The sequence below is a fragment of the Salmo salar genome, chromosome 13 (assembly GCF_965601325.2).
Source record: "Salmo salar chromosome 13, fSalSal1, whole genome shotgun sequence".
In the NCBI taxonomy this organism is placed as follows: Eukaryota; Metazoa; Chordata; class Actinopteri; order Salmoniformes; family Salmonidae; genus Salmo; species Salmo salar.
In genome coordinates, this window is record NC_138303.1 from 108,541,474 (window position 1) to 108,567,365 (window position 25,892).

A 25,892-nucleotide genomic window follows, 5' to 3' on the forward strand; every position below is an offset into this window, starting at 1 on the left:
TGAAATGACTGGAGAATGTAAACTATCTGAAATGACTGGAGCATGTAAACTATGTAAGCTACCTGAAATGACTAGAGCATGTAAACTATCTAAAATGACAGGAGCATGTAAACTATGTAAGCTACCTGAAATGACTGGAGCATGTAAACTATGTAAACTACCTGAAATGACTGGAGCATGTAAACTATCTGAAATGACTGGAGAATGTAAACTATCTGAAATGACTGGAGAATGTAAGTTATCTGAGATGACTGGAGCATGTAAACTATGTAAACTACCTGAAATGACTGGAGCATGTAAACTACCTGAAATGACTGGAGAATGTAAACTATGTAAGCTACCTGAAATGACTGGAGCATGTAAACTATCTGAAATGACTGGAGCATGTAAACTATGTAAGCTACCTGAAATGACTGGAGCATGTAAACTATCTGAAATGACAGGAGCATGTAAACTATGTAAGCTACCTGAAATGACTGGAGCATGTAAACTATCTGAAATGACAGGAGCATGTAAACTATGTAAACTATCTGAAATGACTGGAGCATGTAAACTACCTGAAATGACTGGAGCATGTAAACTATCTGAAATGACAGGAGCATGTAAACTATGTAAGCTACCTGAAATGACTGGAGCATGTAAACTACCTGAAATTACTGGAGAATGTAAGCTACCTGAAATGACTGGAGCATGTAAACTATCTAAAATGACAGGAGCATGCAAACTATGTAAGCTACCTGAAATGACTGGAGCATGTAAACTATCTGAAATGACTGGAGCATGTAAGCTATCTGAAATGACTGGAGCATGTAAGCTATCTGAAATGACTGGATTATGTAAACTTTCTGAAATGACTGGATTATGTAAACTATCTGAAATGACTGGATTATGTAAACTATCTGAAATGACTGGATTATGTAATCTTTCTGAAATGACTGGAGCATGTTAAACTACCTGAAATGACAGGAGCATGTAAACTACCTGAAATGACTGGAGCATGTAAACTATCTGAAATGACAGGAGCATGTAAACTATGTAAGCTACCTGAAATGACTGGAGCATGTAAACTATCTGAAATGACTGGAGCATGTAAACTATCTGAAATGACTGGAGCATGTAAACTATCTGAAATGGCTGGAGCATGTAAACTATGTAAGCTACCTGAAATGACTGGAGCATGTAAGCTATGTAAGCTACCTGAAATGACTGGAGCATGTAAACTATGTAAGCTACCTGAAATGACTGGAGCATGTAAGCTATCTGAAATGACTGGAGCATGTAAGCTATCTGAAATGACTGGAGAATGTAAACTATCTGAAATGACTGGATTATGTAAACTTTATGAAATGACTGGATTATGTAAACTATCTGAAATGACTGGAGCATACAAGCTATCTGAAATGACTGGAGCATGTAAACTATGTAAGCTACCTGAAATGACTGGAGCATGTAAACTATCTAAAATGACAGGAGCATGTAAACTATGTAAGCTACCTGAAATGACTGGAGCATGTAAACTATCTGAAATGACTGGAGCATGTAAACTATGTAAACTATCTGAAATGACTGGAGCATGTAAACTATCTGAAATGACTGGAGAATGTATGCTATCTGAAATGACTGGAGCATGTAAACTATGTAAACTACCTGAGATGACTGGAGCATGTAAACTACCTGAAATGACTGGAGCATGTAAACTATGTAAGCTACCTGAAATGACTGGAGCATGTAAACTATCTGAAATGACTGGAGAATGTATGCTATCTGAAATGACTGGAGCATGTAAACTATGTAAACTACCTGAAATGACTGGAGCATGTAAACTATGTAAGCTACCTGAAATGACTGGAGCATGTAAACTATCTAAAATGACAGGAGCATGTAAACTATGTAAGCTACCTGAAATGAGTGGAGCATGTAAACTATGTAAACTACCTGAAATGACTGGAGCATGTAAACTATCTGAAATGACTGGAGAATGTAAGTTATCTGAGATGACTGGAGCATGTAAACTATGTAAACTACCTGAAATGACTGGAGCATGTAAACTACCTGAAATGACTGGAGAATGTAAACTATGTAAGCTACCTGAAATGACTGGAGCATGTAAACTATCTGAAATGACAGGAGCATGTAAACTATGTAAGCTACCTGAAATGACTGGAGCATGTAAACTATCTGAAATGACAGGAGCATGTAAACTATGTAAACTATCTGAAATGACTGGAGCATGTAAACTACCTGAAATGACTGGAGCATGTAAACTATCTGAAATGACAGGAGCATGTAAACTATGTAAGCTACCTGAAATGACTGGAGCATGTAAACTATCTGAAATGACTGGAGAATGTAAACTATCTGAAATGACTGGATTATGTAAACTTTCTGAAATGACTGGATTATGTAAACTATCTGAAATGACTGGAGCATGTAAGCTATCTGAAATGACTGGAGCATGTAAACTATGTAAGCTACCTGAAATGACTGGAGCATGTAAACTATCTAAAATGACAGGAGCATGTAAACTATGTAAGCTACCTGAAATGACTGGAGCATGTAAACTATGTAAACTACCTGAAATGACTGGAGCATGTAAACTATCTGAAATGACTGGAGCATGTAAACTATCTGAAATGACTGGAGCATGTAAACTATCTGAAATGACTGGAGCATGTAAACTATCTGAAATGACTGGAGCATGTAAACTAGCTACCTGAAATGACTGGAGCATGTAAACTACTGAAATGACTGGAGCCTGAAATGACTGGAATGTAAACTATCTGAAATGACTGGAGCATGTAAACTATCTGAAATGACTGGAGCATGTAAACTATGTAAACTATCTGAAATGACTGGAGCATGTAAACTATCTGAAATGACTGGAGAATGTATGCTATCTGAAATGACTGGAGCATGTAAACTATGTAAACTACCTGAGATGACTGGAGCATGTAAACTACCTGAAATGACTGGAGCATGTAAACTATGTAAGCTACCTGAAATGACTGGAGCATGTAAACTATCTGAAATGACTGGAGAATGTATGCTATCTGAAATGACTGGAGCATGTAAACTATGTAAACTACCTGAAATGACTGGAGCATGTAAACTATGTAAGCTACCTGAAATGACTGGAGCATGTAAACTATCTAAAATGACAGGAGCATGTAAACTATGTAAGCTACCTGAAATGAGTGGAGCATGTAAACTATGTAAACTACCTGAAATGACTGGAGCATGTAAACTATCTGAAATGACTGACATGTAAGCTACCTGAAATGACTGGAGCATGTAAACTATCTGAAATGACTGGAGCATGTAAACTATGTAAGCTACCTGAAATGACTGGAGCATGTAAACTATCTGAAATGACAGGAGCATGTAAACTATGTAAGCTACCTGAAATGACTGGAGCATGTAAACTATCTGAAATGACAGGAGCATGTAAACGATGTAAGGACTGGAGCATGTAAACTATCTGAAATGACTGGAGAATGTAAACTATCTGAAATGACTGGATTATGTAAACTTTCTGAAATGACTGGATTATGTAAACTATCTGAAATGACTGGAGCATGTAAGCTATCTGAAATGACTGGAGCATGTAAACTATGTAAGCTACCTGAAATGACTGGAGCATGTAAACTATCTAAAATGACAGGAGCATGTAAACTATGTAAGCTACCTGAAATGACTGGAGCATGTAAACTATGTAAACTACCTGAAATGACTGGAGCATGTAAACTATCTGAAATGACTGGAGAATGTAAGTTATCTGAGATGACTGGAGCATGTAAACTACCTGAAATGACTGGAGCATGTAAACTATCTGAAATGACAGGAGCATGTAAACTATGTAAGCTACCTGAAATGACTGGAGCATGTAAACTATCTGAAATGACTGGAGAATGTAAACTATCTGAAATGACTGGATTATGTAAACTTTCTGAAATGACTGGATTATGTAAACTATCTGAAATGACTGGAGCATGTAAGCTATCTGAAATGACTGGAGCATGTAAACTATGTAAGCTACCTGAAATGACTGGAGCATGTAAACTATCTAAAATGACAGGAGCATGTAAACTATGTAAGCTACCTGAAATGACTGGAGCATGTAAACTATGTAAACTACCTGAAATGACTGGAGCATGTAAACTACCTGAAATGACTGGAGAATGTAAGTTATCTGAGATGACTGGAGCATGTAAACTATGTAAACTACCTGAAATGACTGGAGCATGTAAACTACCTGAAATGACTGGAGAATGTAAACTATGTAAGCTACCTGAAATGACTGGAGCATGTAAACTATCTGAAATGACAGGAGCATGTAAACTATGTAAGCTACCTGAAATGACTGGAGCATGTAAACTATCTGAAATGACAGGAGCATGTAAACTATGTAAACTATCTGAAATGACTGGAGCATGTAAACTACCTGAAATGACTGGAGCATGTAAACTATCTGAAATGACAGGAGCATGTAAACTATGTAAGCTACCTGAAATGACTGGAGCATGTAAACTATCTGAAATGACTGGAGAACGTAAACTATCTGAAATGACTGGATTATGTAAACTTTCTGAAATGACTGGATTATGTAAACTATCTGAAATGACTGGAGCATGTAAGCTATCTGAAATGACTGGAGCATGTAAACTATGTAAACTACCTGAAATGACTGGAGCATGTAAACTATCTGAAATGACTGGAGAATGTAAGTTATCTGAGACGACTGGAGCATGTAAACTATGTAAACTACCTGAAATGGCTGGAGCATGTAAACTACCTGAAATGACTGGAGAATGTAAACTATGTAAGCTACCTGAAATGACTGGAGCATGTAAACTATCTGAAATGACAGGAGCATGTAAACTATGTAAGCTACCTGAAATGACTGGAGCATGTAAACTATCTGAAATGACAGGAGCATGTAAACTATGTAAACTATCTGAAATGACTGGAGCATGTAAACTACCTGAAATGACTGGAGCATGTAAACTATCTGAAATGACAGGAGCATGTAAACTATGTAAGCTACCTGAAATGACTGGAGCATGTAAACTATCTGAAATGACTGGAGAACGTAAACTATCTGAAATGACTGGATTATGTAAACTTTCTGAAATGACTGGATTATGTAAACTATCTGAAATGACTGGAGCATGTAAGCTATCTGAAATGACTGGAGCATGTAAACTATGTAAGCTACCTGAAATGACTGGAGCATGTAAACTATGTAAACTACCTGAAATGACTGGAGCATGTAAACTATCTGAAATGACTGGAGAATGTAAGTTATCTGAGACGACTGGAGCATGTAAACTATGTAAACTACCTGAAATGGCTGGAGCATGTAAACTACCTGAAATGACTGGAGAATGTAAACTATGTAAGCTACCTGAAATGACTGGAGCATGTAAACTATCTGAAATGACAGGAGCATGTAAACTATGTAAGCTACCTGAAATGACTGGAGCATGTAAACTATCTGAAATGACAGGAGCATGTAAACGATGTAAGCTACCTGAAATGACTGGAGCATGTAAACTATCTGAAATTACTGGAGCATGTAAACTATGTAAGCTACCTGAAATGACTGGAGCATGTAAACTATCTGAAATGACTGGAGCATGTAAACAATGTAAGCTACCTGAAATAACTGGAGCATGTAAACTATCTGAAATGACTGGAGCATGTAAACTATGTAAGCTACCTGAAATGACTGGAGCATGTAAACTATCTGAAATGACTGGAGCATGTAAGCTATCTGAAATGACTGGAGAATGTAAACTATCTGAAATGACTGGATTATGTAAACTTTCTGAAATGACTGGATTATGTAAACTTTCTGAAATGACTGGATTATGTAAACTACCTGAAATGACAGGAGCATGTAAACTACCTGAAACGACAGGAGCATGTAAACTACCTGAAATGACTGGAGCATGTAAACTATCTGAAATGACAGGAGCATGTAAACTATTAAGCTACCTGAAATGACTGGAGCATGTAAACTATCTGAAATGACTGGAGCATGTAAACTATCTGAAATGACTGGAGCATGTAAACTATCTGAAATGACTGGAGCATGTAAACTATCTGAAATGACTGGAGCATGTAAACTATCTGAAATGACTGGAGCATGTAAACTACTGAAATGACTGGAGCATGTAAACTATCTGAAATGGCTGGAGCATGTAAACTATGTAAGCTACCTGAAATGACTGGAGCATTTAAGCTATGTAAGCTACCTGAAATGACTGGAGCATGTAAACTATCTGAAATGACTGGAGCATGTAAACTATGTAAGCTACCTGAAATGACTGGAGCATGTAAACTACCTGAAATGACTGGAGCATGTAAACTATGTAAGCTACCTGAAATGACTGGAGCATGTAAACTATCTGAAATGACTGGAGCATGTAAACTATCTGAAATGACTGGAGCATGTAAACTATCTGAAATGACTGGAGCATGTAAGCTATCTGAAATGACTGGAGCATGTAAACTATGTAAGCTACCTGAAATGACTGGAGCATGTAAACTACCTGAAATGACTGGAGCATGTAAACTATCTGAAATGACTGGAGCATGTAAACTATCTGAAATGACTGGAGCATGTAAACTATGTAAGCTACCTGAAATGACTGGAGCATGTAAACTATCTGAAATGACAGGAGCATGTAAACTATGTAAGCTACCTGAAATGACTGGAGCATGTAAACTATCTGAAATGACTGGAGCATGTAAACTATGTAAGCTACCTGAAATGACTGGAGCATGTACTGAGCTATGTAAACTATCTGAAATGACTGGAGCATGTAAACTATGTAAGCTACCTGAAATGACTGGAGCATGTAAACTATCTGAAATGACTGGAGCATGTAAGCTATCTGAAATGACTGGAGAATGTAAGCTATCTGAAATGACTGGAGAATGTAAACTATCTGAAATGACTGGATTATGTAAACTTTCTGAAATGACTGGATTATGTAAACTTTCTGAAATGACTGGATTAATGTAAACTATCTGAAATGACTGGATTATGTAAACTTTCTGAAATGACTGGATTATGTAATCTTTCTGAAATGACTGGAGCATGTAAACTACCTGAAATGACAGGAGCATGTAAGCTATCTGAAGTGACTGGAGCATGTAAGCTATCTGAAATGACTGGAGAATGTAAACTATCTGAAATGACTGGATTATGTAAACTATCTGAAATGACTGGAGCATGTACAAGCTATCTGAAATGACTGGAGCATGTAAACTATGTAAGCTTCCTGAAATGACTGGAGCATGTAAACTATCTGAAATGACTGGAGCATGTAAACTATGTAAGCTACCTGAAATGACTGGAGCATGTAAACTATCTGAAATGACTGGAGCATGTAAACTATGTAAGCTACCTGAAATGACTGGAGCATGTAAACTATCTGAAATGACAGGAGCATGTAAACTATGTAAGCTACCTGAAATGACTGGAGCATGTAAACTATCTGAAATGACAGGAGCATGTAAACTATGTAAGCTACCTGAAATGACTGGAGCATGTAAACTATCTGAAATGACAGGAGCATGTAAACGATGTAAGCTACCTGAAATGACCGGAGCATGTAAACTATCTGAAATGACTGGAGAATGTATGCTATCTGAAATGACTGGAGCATGTAAACTATGTAAGCTACCTGAAATGACTGGAGCATGTAAACTGTCTGAAATGACAGGAGCATGTAAACGATGTAAGCTACCTGAAATGACTGGAGCATGTAAACTATCTGAAATTACTGGAGCATGTAAACTATCTGAAATGACTGGATTATGTAAACTTTCTGAAATGACTGGATTATGTAAACTATCTAAAATGGCTGCAGCATATAAACTATCTGAAATGACTGGAGAATGTAAGCTATCTGAAATGACTGGAGAATGTAAACTATCTGAAATGACTGGATTATGTAAACTTTCTGAAATGACTGGATTATGTAAACTATCTGAAATGACTGGAGCATGTAAACTATGTAAACTATCTGAAATGACTGCAGCATGTAAACTTTCTGAAATGAATGGAGAATGTATGCTATCTGAAATTACTGGAGCATGTAAACTATGTAAACTACCTGAAATGTCTGGAGCATGTAAACTACCTGAAATGACTGGAGCATGTAAACTATCTAAAATGACTGGAGCATGTAAGCTACCTGAAATGACTGGAGCATGTAAACTATTTGAAATGACAGGAGCATGTAAATGATGTAAGCTACCTGAAATGACTGGAGCATGTAAACTATCTGAAATTACTGGAGCATGTAAACTATGTAAACTACCTGAAATGTCTGGAGCATGTAAACTACCTGAAATGACTGGAGCATGTAAACTATGTAAGCTACCTGAAATGACTGGAGCATGTAAACAATCTGAAATTACTGGAGCATGTAAACTATGTAAGCTACCTGAAATGACTGGAGCATGTAAACTATCTGAAATGACAGGAGCATGTAAACTATGTAAGCTACCTGAAATGACTGGAGCATGTAAACTATCTGAAATGACAGGAGCATGTAAACTATCTGAAATGACTGGAGCATGTAAACTATGTAAGCTACCTGAAATGACTGGAGCATGTAAACTATCTGAAATGACTGGAGCATGTAAGCTACCTGAAATGACTGGAGCATGTAAACTATCTGAAATGACGGGATACTATGTAAGCTACCTGAAATGACTGGAGCATGTAAACTATCTGAAATGACAGGAGCATGTAAACGATGTAAGCTACCTGAAATGACTGGAGCATGTAAACTATCTGAAATTACTGGAGCATGTAAACTATGTAAGCTACCTGAAATGACTGGAGCATGTAAACTATCTGAAATGCTGGAGCATGTAAACTACCTGAAATGACTGGAGCATGTAAACTATGTAAGCTACCTGAAATGACTGGAGCATGTAAACTATCTGAAATGACTGGAGCATGTAAACTATGTAAGCTACCTGAAATGACTGGAGCATGTAAACTATCTGAAATGACAGGAGCATGTAAACTATGTAAGCTACCTGAAATGACTGGAGCATGTAAACTATCTGAAATGACAGGAGCATGTAAACGATGTAAGCTACCTGAAATGACTGGAGCATGTAAACTATCTGAAATGACTGGAGCATGTAAGCTATCTGAAATGACTGGAGAATGTAAGCTACCTGAAATGACTGGAGCATGTAAACTATCTGAAATGACTGGAGTATGTAAACTATCTGAAATGACTGGATTATGTAAACTTTCTGAAATGACTGGATTATGTAAACTATCTGAAATGACTGGAGCATGTAAGCTATCTGAAATGACTGGAGCATGTAAACTATGTAAACTACCTGAAATGACTGGAGCATGTAAACTATCTGAAATGACTGGAGAATGTAAGTTATCTGAGACGACTGGAGCATGTAAACTATGTAAACTACCTGAAATGGCTGGAGCATGTAAACTACCTGAAATGACTGGAGAATGTAAACTATGTAAGCTACCTGAAATGACTGGAGCATGTAAACTATCTGAAATGACTGGAGCATGTAAACTATGTAAGCTTCCTGAAATGACTGGAGCATGTAAACTATATGTAAACTATCTGAAATGACAGGAGCATGTAAACTATATAAGCTACCTGAAATGACTGGAGCATGTAAACTATCTGAAATGACTGGAGCATGTAAACTATCTGAAATGACTGGAGAATGTATGCTATCTGAAATGACTGGAGCATGTAAACTATGTAAGCTATCTGAAATGTCTGGAGCATGTAAACTACCTGAAATGACTGGAGCATGTAAACTATGTAAGCTACCTGAAATGACTGGAGCATGTAAACTATCTGAAATGACTGGAGCATGTAAACTATGTAAGCTACCTGAAATGACTGGAGCATGTAAACTATCTGAAATGACAGGAGCATTTAAACTATGTAAGCTACCTGAAATGACTGGAGCATGTAAACTATCTGAAATGACAGGAGCATGTAAACGATGTAAGCTACCTGAAATGACTGGAGCATGTAAACTATCTGAAATTACTGGAGCATGTAAACTATGTAAGCTACCTGAAATGACCGGAGCATGTAAACTATCTGAAATGACTGGAGAATGTATGCTATCTGAAATGACTGGAGCATGTAAACTATGTAAGCTACCTGAAATGACTGGAGCATGTAAACTGTCTGAAATGACAGGAGCATGTAAACGATGTAAGCTACCTGAAATGACTGGAGCATGTAAACTATCTGAAATTACTGGAGCATGTAAACTATCTGAAATGACTGGATTATGTAAACTTTCTGAAATGACTGGATTATGTAAACTATCTAAAATGGCTGCAGCATATAAACTATCTGAAATGACTGGAGAATGTAAGCTATCTGAAATGACTGGAGAATGTAAACTATCTGAAATGACTGGATTATGTAAACTTTCTGAAATGACTGGATTATGTAAACTATCTGAAATGACTGGAGCATGTAAACTATGTAAACTATCTGAAATGACTGCAGCATGTAAACTTTCTGAAATGAATGGAGAATGTATGCTATCTGAAATTACTGGAGCATGTAAACTATGTAAACTACCTGAAATGTCTGGAGCATGTAAACTACCTGAAATGACTGGAGCATGTAAACTATCTAAAATGACTGGAGCATGTAAGCTACCTGAAATGACTGGAGCATGTAAACTATTTGAAATGACAGGAGCATGTAAATGATGTAAGCTACCTGAAATGACTGGAGCATGTAAACTATCTGAAATTACTGGAGCATGTAAACTATGTAAACTACCTGAAATGTCTGGAGTATGTAAACTACCTGAAATGACTGGAGCATGTAAACTATGTAAGCTACCTGAAATGACTGGAGCATGTAAACAATCTGAAATTACTGGAGCATGTAAACTATGTAAGCTACCTGAAATGACTGGAGCATGTAAACTATCTGAAATGACAGGAGCATGTAAACTATGTAAGCTACCTGAAATGACTGGAGCATGTAAACTATCTGAAATGACAGGAGCATGTAAACGATGTAAGCTACCTGAAATGACTGGAGCATGTAAACTATCTGAAATTACTGGAGCATGTAAACTATGTAAGCTACCTGAAATGACTGGAGCATGTAAACTATCTGAAATGACTGGAGCATGTAAGCTATCTGAAATGACTGGAGAATATAAGCTATCTGAAATGACTGGAGAATGTAAACTATCTGAAATGACTGGATTATGTAAACTTTCTGAAATGACTGGATTATGTAAACTTTCTGAAATGACTGGATTATGTAAACTATCTGAAATGACTGGATTATGTAAACTTTCTGAAATGACTGGATTATGTAATCTTTCTGAAATTACTGGAGCAGGTAAACTACCTGAAATGACAGGAGCATGTAAACTATCTGAAATGACAGGAGCATGTAAACTATGTAAGCTACCTGAAATGACTGGAGCATGTAAACTATCTGAAATGACTGGAGCATGTAAACTATGTAAGCTACCTGAAATGACTGGAGCATGTAAACTATCTGAAATGATTGGAGCATGTAAACTATCTGAAATGACTGGAGCATGTAAACTATCTGAAATGCCTGGAGCATGTAAGCTATCTGAAATGACTGGATTATGTAAACTTTCTGAAATTACTGGATTATGTAAACTATCTTAAATGACTGGATTATGTAAACTATCTGAAATGACTGGATTATGTAAACTATCTGAAATGACTGGAGCATGTAAACTATCTGAAATGAGTGGAGAATGTAAGCTATCTGAAATGACTGGAGAATGTAAACTATCTGAAATGGCTGGAGCATGTAAACTATCTGAAATGACTGGAGAATGTAAGCTATCTGAAATGACTGGAGAATGTAAACTATCTGAAATGACTGGATTATGTAAACATTCTGAAATGACTGGATTATGTAAACTATCTAAAATGGCTGGAGCATGTAAACTACCTGAAATGACTGGAGCATGTAAACTATCTGAAATGATTGGAGCATGTAAACTATCTGAAATGATTGGAGCATGTAAACTATCTGAAATGGCTGGAGCATGTAAGCTATCTGAAATGACTGGAGAATGTAAGCTATCTGAAATGACTGGAGAATGTAAACTATCTAAAATGGCTGGAGCATGTAAACTATCTGAAATGACTGGAGAATGTAAGCTATCTGAAATGACTGGAGAATGTAAACTATCTGAAATGACTGGAGCATGTAAACTGTCTGAAATGGCTGGAGCATGTAAACTATGTAAGCTACCTGAAATGACTGGAGCATGTAAGCTATGTAAGCTACCTGAAATGACTGGAGCATGTAAACTATCTGAAATGGCTGGAGCATGTAAACGATGTAAGCTACCTGAAATGACTGGAGCATGTTAGCTATGTAAGCTACCTGAAATGACTGGAGCATGTAAACTATGTAAGCTAACTGAAATGACTGGAGCATGTAAACTATCTGAAATGACTGGAGCATGTAAGCTATCTGAAATGACTGGAGAATGTAAACTATCTGAAATGACTGGATTATGTAAACTATCTGAAATGACTGGAGCATACAAGCTATCTGAAATGACTGGAGCATGTAAACTATGTAAGCTTCCTGAAATGACTGGAGCATGTAAACTATCTAAAATGACAGGAGCATGTAAACTATGTAAGCTACCTGAAATGACTGGAGCATGTAAACTATCTGAAATGACTGGAGCATGTAAACTATGTAAACTATCTGAAATGACTGGAGCATGTAAACTATCTGAAATGACTGGAGAATGTAAGCTATCTGAAATGACTGGAGAATGTAAACTATGTAAGCTATCTGAAATGACTGGATTATGTAAACTTTCTGAAATGACTGGATTGTGTAAACTATCTAAAATGGCTGGAGCATGTAAACTATCTGAAATGACTGGAGAATGTAAGCTATCTGAAATGACTGGAGAATGTAAACTATCTAAAATGGCTGGAGCATGTAAACTATCTGAAATGACTGGAGAATGTAAACTATCTGAAATGACTGGAGCATGTAAACTGTCTGAAATGGCTGGAGCATGTAAACTATGTAAGCTACCTGAAATGACTGGAGCATGTAAGCTATGTAAGCTACCTGAAATGACTGGAGCATGTAAACTATCTGAAATGGCTGGAGCATGTAAACGATGTAAGCTACCTGAAATGACTGGAGCATGTTAGCTATGTAAGCTACCTGAAATGACTGGAGCATGTAAACTATGTAAGCTACCTGAAATGACTGGAGCATGTAAACTATCTGAAATGACTGGAGCATGTAAGCTATCTGAAATGACTGGAGAATGTAAACTATCTGAAATGACTGGATTATGTAAACTATCTGAAATGACTGGAGCATACAAGCTATCTGAAATGACTGGAGCATGTAAACTATGTAAGCTTCCTGAAATGACTGGAGCATGTAAACTATGTAAGCTACCTGAAATGACTGGAGCATGTAAACTATCTGAAATGACAGGAGCATGTAAACTATGTAAGCTACCTGAATTGACTGGAGCATGTAAACTATCTGAAATGACAGGAGCATGTAAACGATGTAAGCTACCTGAAATGACTGGAGCATGTAAACTATCTGAAATTACTGGAGCATGTAAACTATGTAAGCTACCTGAAATGACTGGAGCATGTAAACTATCTGAAATGACTGGAGAATGTATGCTATCTGAAATGACTGGAGCATGTAAACTATGTAAACTACCTGACATTTCTGGAGCATGTAATCTACCTGAAATGACTGGAGCATGTAAACTATGTAAGCTACCTGAAATGACTTGAGCATGTAAACTATCTGAAATGACTGGAGCATGTAAACTATGTAAGCTACCTGAAATGACTGGAGCATGTAAACTATGTAAGCTACCTGAAATGACTGGAGCATGTAAACTATCTGAAATGATTGGAGCATGTAAACTATCTGAAATGACTGGAGCATGTAAACTATCTGAAATGGCTGGAGCATGTAAGCTATCTGAAATGACTGGAGAATGTAAACTATCTGAAATGACTGGATTATGTAAACTTTCTGAAATGACTGGATTATGTAAACTATTTTAAATGACTGGATTATGTAAACTATCTGAAATGACTGGATTATGTAAACTATCTGAAATGACTGGAGCATGTAAACTATCTGAAATGGCTGGAGCATGTAAACTATCTGAAATGACTGGAGAATGTAAGCTATCTGAAATGACTGGAGAATTAATGCTATCTGAAATGAATGGAGCATGTAAACTATGTAAGCTACCTGAAATGACTGGAGCATGTAAACTATCTGAAATGACTGGAGCATGTAAACTATGTAAGCTACCTGAAATGACTGGAGCATGTAAACTATCTGAAATGACTGGAGCATGTAAACTACCTGAAATGACTGGAGCATGTAAACTATGTAAGCTACCTGAAATGACTGGAGCATGTAAACTATCTGAAATGATTGGAGCATGTAAACTATCTGAAATGACTGGAGCATGTAAACTATCTGAAATGGCTGGAGCATGTAAGCTATCTGAAATGACTGGATTATGTAAACTTTCTGAAATGACTGGATTATGTAAACTATTTTAAATGACTGGATTATGTAAACTATCTGAAATGACTGGATTATGTAAACTACCTGAAATGACTGGAGCATGTAAACTATCTGAAATGACAGGAGCATGTAAACTATGTAAGCTACCTGAAATGACTGGAGCATGTAAACTATCTGAACAGACTGGAGCATGTAAACTATGTAAGCTACCTGAAATGACTGGAGCATGTAAACTATCTGAAATGACAGAAGCATGTAAACTATGTAAGCTACCTGAAATGACTGGAGCATGTAAACAATCTGAAATTACTGGAGCATGTAAACTATGTAAGCTACCTGAAATGACTGGAGCATGTAAACTATCTGAAATGACAGGAGCATGTAAACTATGTAAGCTACCTGAAATGACTGGAGCATGTAAACTATCTGAAATGACAGGAGCATGTAAACGATGTAAGCTACCTGAAATGACTGGAGCATGTAAACTATCTGAAATTACTGGAGCATGTAAACTATGTAAGCTACCTGAAATGACTGGAGCATGTAAACTATCTGAAATGACTGGAGCATGTAAGCTATCTGAAATGACTGGAGAATATAAACTATCTGAAATGACTGGAGCATGTAAGCTACCTGAAATGACTGGAGCATGTAAACTATTTGAAATGACAGGAGCATGTAAACAATGTAAGCTACCTGAAATGACTGGAGCATGTAAACTATCTGAAATTACTGGAGCATGTAAACTATGTAAACTACCTGAAATGTCTGGAGCATGTAAACTACCTGAAATGACTGGAGCATGTAAACTATGTAAGTTACCTGAAATGACTGGAGCATGTAAACTATCTGAAATGACAGGAGCATGTAAACTATGTAAGCTACCTGAAATGAATGGAGCATTTAAACTATCTGAAATGACAGGAGCATGTAAACGATGTAAGCTACCTGAAATGACTGGAGCATGTAAACTATCTGAAATGACTGGAGAATGTATGCTATCTGAAATGACTGGAGCATGTAAACTATGTAAGCTACCTGAAATGACTGGAGCATGTAAACTATCTGAAATTACTGGAGCATGTAAACTATGTAAGCTACCTGAAATGACTGGAGCATGTAAACTATCTGAAATGACTGGAGCATGTAAGCTATCTGAAATGACTGGAGAATATAAGCTATCTGAAATGACTGGAGAATGTAAACTATCTGAAATGACTGGATTATGTAAACTTTCTGAAATGACTGGATTATGTAAACTTTTTGAAATGACTGGATTATGTAATCTTTCGGAGCATGTAAACTACCTGAAATGACAGGAGCATGTAAACTATGTAAGCTACCTGAAATGACTGGAGCATGTAAACTATCTGAAATGACTGGAGCATGTAAACTACCTGAAATGACTGGAGCATGTAAACTATGTAAACTACCTGAAATGACTGGAGCATGTAAACTATCTGAAATTACTGGAGCATGTAAACTATGTAAGCTACCTGAAATGACTGGAGCATGTAAACTATCTGAAATGATTGGAGCATGTAACTATCTGAAATGACTGGAGCATGTAAACTATCTGAAATGCCTGGAGCATGTAAGCTATCTGAAATGACTGGAGAATGTAAACTATCTGAAATGACTGGATTATGTAAACTTTCTGAAATTACTGGATTATGTAAACTATCTTAAATGACTGGATTATGTAAACTATCTGAAATGACTGGATTATGTAAACTATCTGAAATGACTGGAGCATGTAAACTATCTGAAATGAGTGGAGAATGTAAGCTATCTGAAATGACTGGAGAATGTAAACTATCTAAAATGGCTGGAGAATGTATGCTATCTGAAATGACTGGAGCATGTAAACTATGTAAACTACCTGAAATGACTGGAGCATGTAAACAATGTAAGCTACCTGAAATGACTGGAGCATGTAAACTATCTGAAATGACTTGAGCATGTAAACTATATAAGCTACCTGAAATGACTGGAGCATGTAAACTATCTGAAATGACAGTAGCATGTAAACTATGTAAGCTACCTGAAATGACTGGAGCATGTAAACTATCTGAAATGACAGGAGCATGTAAACGATGTAAGCTACCTGAAATGACTGGAGCATGTAAACTATCTGAAATGACTGGAGCATGTAAACTATCTGAAATGACTGGAGCATGTAAACTATCTGAAATGACTGGAGAATGTATGCTATCTGAAATGACTGGAGCATGTAAACTATGTAAACTACCTGAAATGACTGGAGCATGTAAACTACCTGAAATGACTGGAGCATGTAAACTATGTAAGCTACCTGAAATGACTGGAGCATGTAAACTATCTGAAATGACTGGAGCATGTAAACTATGTAAGCTACCTGAAATGACTGGAGCATGTAAACTATCTGAAATGACAGGAGCATGTAAACGATGTAAGCTACCTGAAATGACTGGAGCATGTAAACTATCTGAAATGACTGGAGCATGTAAGCTATCTGAAATGACTGGAGAATGTAAGCTATCTGAAATGACTGGAGAATGTAAGCTATCTGAAATGACTGGAGAATGTATGCTATCTGAAATGACTGGAGCATGTAAACTATGTAAACTACCTGAAATGACTGGAGCATGTAAACAATGTAAGCTACCTGAAATGACTGGAGCATGTAAACTATCTGAAATGACTGGAGCATGTAAACTATATAAGCTACCTGAAATGACTGGAGCATGTAAACTATCTGAAATGACAGTAGCATGTAAACTATGTAAGCTACCTGAAATGACTGGAGCATGTAAACTATCTGAAATGACAGGAGCATGTAAACGATGTAAGCTACCTGAAATGACTGGAGCATGTAAACTATCTGAAATGACTGGAGCATGTAAACTATCTGAAATGACTGGAGCATGTAAACTATCTGAAATGACTGGAGAATGTATGCTATCTGAAATGACTGGAGCATGTAAACTATGTAAGCTATCTGAAATGTCTGGAGCATGTAAACTACCTGAAATGACTGGAGCATGTAAACTATGTAAGCTACCTGAAATGACTGGAGCATGTAAACTATCTGAAATGACTGGAGCATGTAAACTATGTAAGCTACCTGAAATGACTGGAGCATGTAAACTATCTGAAATGACAGGAGCATGTAAACTATGTAAGCTACCTGAAATGACTGGAGCATGTAAACTATCTGAAATGACAGGAGCATGTAAACGATGTAAGCTACCTGAAATGACTGGAGCATGTAAACTATCTGAAATGACTGGAGCATGTAAGCTATCTGAAATGACTGGAGAATGTAAGCTATCTGAAATGACTGGAGAATGTAAACTATCTGAAATGACTGGATTATGTAAACTTTCTGAAATGACTGGATTATGTAAACTTTCTGAAATGACTGGATTAATGTAAACTATCTGAAATGACTGGATTATGTAAACTTTCTGAAATGACTGGATTATGTAATCTTTCTGAAATGACTGGAGCATGTAAACTACCTGAAATGACAGGAGCATGTAAGCTATCTGAAGTGACTGGAGCATGTAAGCTATCTGAAATGACTGGAGAATGTAAACTATCTGAAATGACTGGATTATGTAAACTATCTGAAATGACTGGAGCATACAAGCTATCTGAAATGACTGGAGCATGTAAACTATGTAAGCTTCCTGAAATGACTGGAGCATGTAAACTATCTGAAATGACTGGAGCATGTAAACTATGTAAGCTACCTGAAATGACTGGAGCATGTAAACTATCTGAAATGACTGGAGCATGTAAGCTATCTGAAATGACTGGAGAATATAAGCTATCTGAAATGACTGGAGAATGTAAACTATCTGAAATGACTGGATTATGTAAACTTTCTGAAATGACTGGATTATGTAAACTTTCTGAAATGACTGGATTATGTAAACTATCTGAAATGACTGGATTATGTAAACTTTCTGAAATGACTGGATTATGTAATCTTTCTGAAATTACTGGAGCATGTAAACTACCTGAAATGACAGGAGCATGTAAACTATCTGAAATGACAGGAGCATGTAAACTATGTAAGCTACCTGAAATGACTGGAGCATGTAAACTATCTGAAATGACTGGAGCATGTAAACTACCTGAAATGACTGGAGCATGTAAACTATGTAAGCTACCTGAAATGACTGGAGCATGTAAACTATCTGAAATGATTGGAGCATGTAACTATCTGAAATGACTGGAGCATGTAAACTATCTGAAATGCCTGGAGCATGTAAGCTATCTGAAATGACTGGAGAATGTAAACTATCTGAAATGACTGGATTATGTAAACTTTCTGAAATTACTGGATTATGTAAACTATCTTAAATGACTGGATTATGTAAACTATCTGAAATGACTGGATTATGTAAACTATCTGAAATGACTGGAGCATGTAAACTATCTGAAATGAGTGGAGAATGTAAGCTATCTGAAATGACTGGAGAATGTAAACTATCTAAAATGGCTGGAGAATGTATGCTATCTGAAATGACTGGAGCATGTAAACTATGTAAACTACCTGAAATGACTGGAGCATGTAAACAATGTAAGCTACCTGAAATGACTGGAGCATGTAAACTATCTGAAATGACTTGAGCATGTAAACTATATAAGCTACCTGAAATGACTGGAGCATGTAAACTATCTGAAATGACAGTAGCATGTAAACTATGTAAGCTACCTGAAATGACTGGAGCATGTAAACTATCTGAAATGACAGGAGCATGTAAACGATGTAAGCTACCTGAAATGACTGGAGCATGTAAACTATCTGAAATGACTGGAGCATGTAAACTATCTGAAATGACTGGAGCATGTAAACTATCTGAAATGACTGGAGAATGTATGCTATCTGAAATGACTGGAGCATGTAAACTATGTAAGCTACCTGAAATGACTGGAGCATGTAAACTACCTGAAATGACTGGAGCATGTAAACTATGTAAGCTACCTGAAATGACTGGAGCATGTAAACTATCTGAAATGACTGGAGCATGTAAACTATGTAAGCTACCTGAAATGACTGGAGCATGTAAACTATCTGAAATGACAGGAGCATGTAAACGATGTAAGCTACCTGAAATGACTGGAGCATGTAAACTATCTGAAATGACTGGAGCATGTAAGCTATCTGAAATGACTGGAGAATGTAAGCTATCTGAAATGACTGGAGAATGTAAGCTATCTGAAATGACTGGAGAATGTATGCTATCTGAAATGACTGGAGCATGTAAACTATGTAAACTACCTGAAATGACTGGAGCATGTAAACAATGTAAGCTACCTGAAATGACTGGAGCATGTAAACTATCTGAAATGACTGGAGCATGTAAACTATATAAGCTACCTGAAATGACTGGAGCATGTAAACTATCTGAAATGACAGTAGCATGTAAACTATGTAAGCTACCTGAAATGACTGGAGCATGTAAACTATCTGAAATGACAGGAGCATGTAAACGATGTAAGCTACCTGAAATGACTGGAGCATGTAAACTATCTGAAATGACTGGAGCATGTAAACTATCTGAAATGACTGGAGCATGTAAACTATCTGAAATGACTGGAGAATGTATGCTATCTGAAATGACTGGAGCATGTAAACTATGTAAGCTATCTGAAATGTCTGGAGCATGTAAACTACCTGAAATGACTGGAGCATGTAAACTATGTAAGCTACCTGAAATGACTGGAGCATGTAAACTATCTGAAATGACTGGAGCATGTAAACTATGTAAGCTACCTGAAATGACTGGAGCATGTAAACTATCTGAAATGACAGGAGCATGTAAACTATGTAAGCTACCTGAAATGACTGGAGCATGTAAACTATCTGAAATGACAGGAGCATGTAAACGATGTAAGCTACCTGAAATGACTGGAGCATGTAAACTATCTGAAATGACTGGAGCATGTAAGCTATCTGAAATGACTGGAGAATGTAAGCTATCTGAAATGACTGGAGAATGTAAACTATCTGAAATGACTGGATTATGTAAACTTTCTGAAATGACTGGATTATGTAAACTTTCTGAAATGACTGGATTAATGTAAACTATCTGAAATGACTGGATTATGTAAACTTTCTGAAATGACTGGATTATGTAATCTTTCTGAAATGACTGGAGCATGTAAACTACCTGAAATGACAGGAGCATGTAAGCTATCTGAAGTGACTGGAGCATGTAAGCTATCTGAAATGACTGGAGAATGTAAACTATCTGAAATGACTGGATTATGTAAACTATCTGAAATGACTGGAGCATACAAGCTATCTGAAATGACTGGAGCATGTAAACTATGTAAGCTTCCTGAAATGACTGGAGCATGTAAACTATCTGAAATGACTGGAGCATGTAAACTATGTAAGCTACCTGAAATGACTGGAGCATGTAAACTATCTGAAATGACTGGAGCATGTAAACTATGTAAGCTACCTGAAATGACTGGAGCATGTAAACTATCTGAAATGACAGGAGCATGTAAACTATGTAAGCTACCTGAAATGACTGGAGCATGTAAACTATCTGAAATGACAGGAGCATGTAAACTATGTAAGCTACCTGAAATGACTGGAGCATGTAAACTATCTGAAATGACAGGAGCATGTAAACGATGTAAGCTACCTGAAATGACCGGAGCATGTAAACTATCTGAAATGACTGGAGAATGTATGCTATCTGAAATGACTGGAGCATGTAAACTATGTAAGCTACCTGAAATGACTGGAGCATGTAAACTGTCTGAAATGACAGGAGCATGTAAACGATGTAAGCTACCTGAAATGACTGGAGCATGTAAACTATCTGAAATTACTGGAGCATGTAAACTATCTGAAATGACTGGATTATGTAAACTTTCTGAAATGACTGGATTATGTAAACTATCTAAAATGGCTGCAGCATATAAACTATCTGAAATGACTGGAGAATGTAAGCTATCTGAAATGACTGGAGAATGTAAACTATCTGAAATGACTGGATTATGTAAACTTTCTGAAATGACTGGATTATGTAAACTATCTGAAATGACTGGAGCATGTAAACTATGTAAACTATCTGAAATGACTGCAGCATGTAAACTTTCTGAAATGAATGGAGAATGTATGCTATCTGAAATTACTGGAGCATGTAAACTATGTAAACTACCTGAAATGTCTGGAGCATGTAAACTACCTGAAATGACTGGAGCATGTAAACTATCTAAAATGACTGGAGCATGTAAGCTACCTGAAATGACTGGAGCATGTAAACTATTTGAAATGACAGGAGCATGTAAATGATGTAAGCTACCTGAAATGACTGGAGCATGTAAACTATCTGAAATTACTGGAGCATGTAAACTATGTAAACTACCTGAAATGTCTGGAGCATGTAAACTACCTGAAATGACTGGAGCATGTAAACTATGTAAGCTACCTGAAATGACTGGAGCATGTAAACAATCTGAAATTACTGGAGCATGTAAACTATGTAAGCTACCTGAAATGACTGGAGCATGTAAACTATCTGAAATGACAGGAGCATGTAAACTATGTAAGCTACCTGAAATGACTGGAGCATGTAAACTATCTGAAATGACAGGAGCATGTAAACTATCTGAAATTACTGGAGCATGTAAACTATGTAAGCTACCTGAAATGACTGGAGCATGTAAACTATCTGAAATGACTGGAGCATGTAAGCTACCTGAAATGACTGGAGCATGTAAACTATCTGAAATGACAGGAGCATGTAAACTATGTAAGCTACCTGAAATGACTGGAGCATGTAAACTATCTGAAATGACAGGAGCATGTAAACGATGTAAGCTACCTGAAATGACTGGAGCATGTAAACTATCTGAAATTACTGGAGCATGTAAACTATGTAAGCTACCTGAAATGACTGGAGCATGTAAACTATCTGAAATGTCTGGAGCATGTAAACTACCTGAAATGACTGGAGCATGTAAACTATGTAAGCTACCTGAAATGACTGGAGCATGTAAACTATCTGAAATGACTGGAGCATGTAAACTATGTAAGCTACCTGAAATGACTGGAGCATGTAAACTATCTGAAATGACAGGAGCATGTAAACTATGTAAGCTACCTGAAATGACTGGAGCATGTAAACTATCTGAAATGACAGGAGCATGTAAACGATGTAAGCTACCTGAAATGACTGGAGCATGTAAACTATCTGAAATGACTGGAGCATGTAAGCTATCTGAAATGACTGGAGAATGTAAGCTATCTGAAATGACTGGAGAATGTAAACTATCTGAAATGACTGGATTATGTAAACTTTCTGAAATGACTGGATTATGTAAACTTTCTGAAATGACTGGATTAATGTAAACTATCTGAAATGACTGGATTATGTAAACTTTCTGAAATGACTGGATTATGTAATCTTTCTGAAATGACTGGAGCATGTAAACTACCTGAAATGACAGGAGCATGTAAGCTATCTGAAGTGACTGGAGCATGTAAGCTATCTGAAATGACTGGAGAATGTAAACTATCTGAAATGACTGGATTATGTAAACTATCTGAAATGACTGGAGCATACAAGCTATCTGAAATGACTGGAGCATGTAAACTATGTAAGCTTCCTGAAATGACTGGAGCATGTAAACTATCTGAAATGACTGGAGCATGTAAACTATCTGAAATGACTGGAGCATGTAAACTATCTGAAATGACTGGAGAATGTATGCTATCTGAAATGACTGGAGCATGTAAACTATGTAAGCTATCTGAAATGTCTGGAGCATGTAAACTACCTGAAATGACTGGAGCATGTAAACTATGTAAGCTACCTGAAATGACTGGAGCATGTACACTATCTGAAATGACTGGAGCATGTAAACTATGTAAGCTACCTGAAATGACTGGAGCATGTAAACTATCTGAAATGACAGGAGCATGTAAACTATGTAAGCTACCTGAAATGACTGGAGCATGTAAACTATCTGAAATGACAGGAGCATGTAAACTATGTAAGCTACCTGAAATGACTGGAGCATGTAAACTATCTGAAATGACAGGAGCATGTAAACGATGTAAGCTACCTGAAATGACCGGAGCATGTAAACTATCTGAAATGACTGGAGAATGTATGCTATCTGAAATGACTGGAGCATGTAAACTATGTAAGCTACCTGAAATGACTGGAGCATGTAAACTGTCTGAAATGACAGGAGCATGTAAACGATGTAAGCTACCTGAAATGACTGGAGCATGTAAACTATCTGAAATTACTGGAGCATGTAAACTATCTGAAATGACTGGATTATGTAAACTTTCTGAAATGACTGGATTATGTAAACTATCTAAAATGGCTGCAGCATATAAACTATCTGAAATGACTGGAGAATGTAAGCTATCTGAAATGACTGGAGAATGTAAACTATCTGAAATGACTGGATTATGTAAACTTTCTGAAATGACTGGATTATGTAAACTATCTGAAATGACTGGAGCATGTAAACTATGTAAACTATCTGAAATGACTGCAGCATGTAAACTTTCTGAAATGAATGGAGAATGTATGCTATCTGAAATTACTGGAGCATGTAAACTATGTAAACTACCTGAAATGTCTGGAGCATGTAAACTACCTGAAATGACTGGAGCATGTAAACTATCTAAAATGACTGGAGCATGTAAGCTACCTGAAATGACTGGAGCATGTAAACTATTTGAAATGACAGGAGCATGTAAATGATGTAAGCTACCTGAAATGACTGGAGCATGTAAACTATCTGAAATTACTGGAGCATGTAAACTATGTAAACTACCTGAAATGTCTGGAGCATGTAAACTACCTGAAATGACTGGAGCATGTAAACTATGTAAGCTACCTGAAATGACTGGAGCATGTAAACAATCTGAAATTACTGGAGCATGTAAACTATGTAAGCTACCTGAAATGACTGGAGCATGTAAACTATCTGAAATGACAGGAGCATGTAAACTATGTAAGCTACCTGAAATGACTGGAGCATGTAAACTATCTGAAATGACAGGAGCATGTAAACGATGTAAGCTACCTGAAATGACTGGAGCATGTAAACTATCTGAAATTACTGGAGCATGTAAACTACGTAAGCTACCTGAAATGACTGGAGCATGTAAACTATCTGAAATGACTGGAGCATGTAAGCTATCTGAAATGACTGGAGAATATAAGCTATCTGAAATGACTGGAGAATGTAAACTATCTGAAATGACTGGATTATGTAAACTTTCTGAAATGACTGGATTATGTAAACTTTCTGAAATGACTGGATTATGTAAACTATCTGAAATGACTGGCTTATGTAAACTTTTTGAAATGACTGGATTATGTAATCTTTCTGAAATTACTGGAGCATGTAAACTACCTGAAATGACAGGAGCATGTAAACTATCTGAAATGACAGGAGCATGTAAACTATGTAAGCTACCTGAAATGACTGGAGCATGTAAACTATCTGAAATGACTGGAGCATGTAAACTACCTGAAATGACTGGAGCATGTAAACTATCTGAAATGATTGGAGCATGTAAACTATCTGAAATGACTGGAGCATGTAAACTATCTGAAATGCCTGGAGCATGTAAGCTATCTGAAATGACTGGATTATGTAAACTATCTGAAATGACTGGATTATGTAAACTTTCTGAAATTACTGGATTATGTAAACTATCTTAAATGACTGGATTATGTAAACTATCTGAAATGACTGGATTATGTAAACTATCTGAAATGACTGGAGCATGTAAACTATCTGAAATGAGTGGAGAATGTAAGCTATCTGAAATGACTGGAGAATGAAAACTATCTGAAATGACTGGAGCATGTAAACTATCTGAAATGAGTGGAGAATGTAAGCTATCTGAAATGACTGGAGAATGTAAACTATCTGAAATGACTGGATTATGTAAACTTTCTGAAATGACTGGTTTATGTAAACTATCTAAAATGGCTGGAGCATGTAAACTATCTGAAATGACTGGAGAATGTAAGCTATCTGAAATGACTGGAGAATGTAAACTATCTGAAATGACTGGATTATGTAAACTATCTGAAATGACTGGATTATGTAAACTATCTGAAATGACTGGAGAATGAAAACGTCGCTCAATCCCACCCCAAGGAACCTAAAGAACACCAACTGAGCGTCTGTTAGTTCAGTTTCCCCAAAACCATGTAAATGTCATACTATTAATGGCTGTATCGATGGCGTGTGTTCCAGTAATAGTGATGAATAATTTATACAGTGTAAACA

General features: G+C 36.7%; 1 protein-coding gene across 2 annotated transcripts in view; it reads left to right on the plus strand.

Annotated features, from left to right (window-relative positions):
• LOC106568520 (protein Shroom3) overlaps positions 1 to 25,892 on the plus strand; it is a 216,360-nt gene that overhangs the window by 64,116 nt on the left and 126,352 nt on the right. The window lies entirely within an intron of this gene.